Consider the following 1,007-nt stretch of genomic DNA (forward strand, 5'->3'; position numbering starts at 1 on the left):
ATCTTATCACCAGAGATACGTGTGCCACACTTGTTAGATGTCTCATCCTCAGTCGTTCGGCTATTGTCTATTGTAACAGTCTTTTGTATGGCTAACCGGACACCCTGATTAAACGACTGCAGAAGATACAAAATCGAACTGCCATACTAGTAACACGTACTAAAACTACTGCGCACATTACTATGTTTGTGTTTTCAAGCAGTTATTAACGTTGGTCCTTCTTACAATCACGATCTTGTTCAACCATATGTTCCTTCTAGAAACCTCCGCTCTAAAGATAAATTTCAACTTGTGAAACCATCATTTAATTTAAAATCATTTGGTGCTAGAACATTTGCATATCCTGCTGCACACTTATGAAATTCCCTCAACATATCCATTAGATCATCTTCAAATATAGAAGACTTTGAAAACACAGTTGTTTGGTTGTTACGATTAGACTTACTGTGAATAAAGCTTGTGAAAGACAAGGGGTGACCAAGATGACGTCATACTGTCTCCAGTCAATCTATACTCCTTGTTTTCTCGTATATTTTTTTATTTGGTATTTCGCTCTCCCATACTATCTGATTAACCCGTTCAAAAAAAATAGCTTGACATTTTGAAGATGCTTTAAATCCACCAGATTATCGCGTAGGTATCAACAGACTACTTCATCGTATTGCAACACTATATTTTATTTCCATGAATGAACCATACGTAGTCAGAGTTCAATTTAGACTGAAACTTTGATTAACAATAAGTCACTTAATCATTTTGATTTGGATTTCATACAAATTATGTAACAATTCAAAGTGTTCCAACCTCGCCACTGACGTCTAAATAATAAGAAAAAATGTAAGGTTAGAGAGAGAGGAAACAGAGAAGGGCAGTTAGAGAGAGAGGAAATAGAGACGTGACAGTTAGAGAAAAAGAAAATTGACACGGGGCAGTTAGAGAGAAAAGAAAATTGAGACGGGGCAGTTATAGAGAACAGAAATAGAGACGGGGCAGTTCGAAAGAAAGTA

This window comes from Lottia gigantea (genome assembly GCF_000327385.1).
Source record: "Lottia gigantea unplaced genomic scaffold LOTGIsca_234, whole genome shotgun sequence".
Lineage (NCBI taxonomy): Eukaryota > Metazoa > Mollusca > Gastropoda > Lottiidae > Lottia > Lottia gigantea.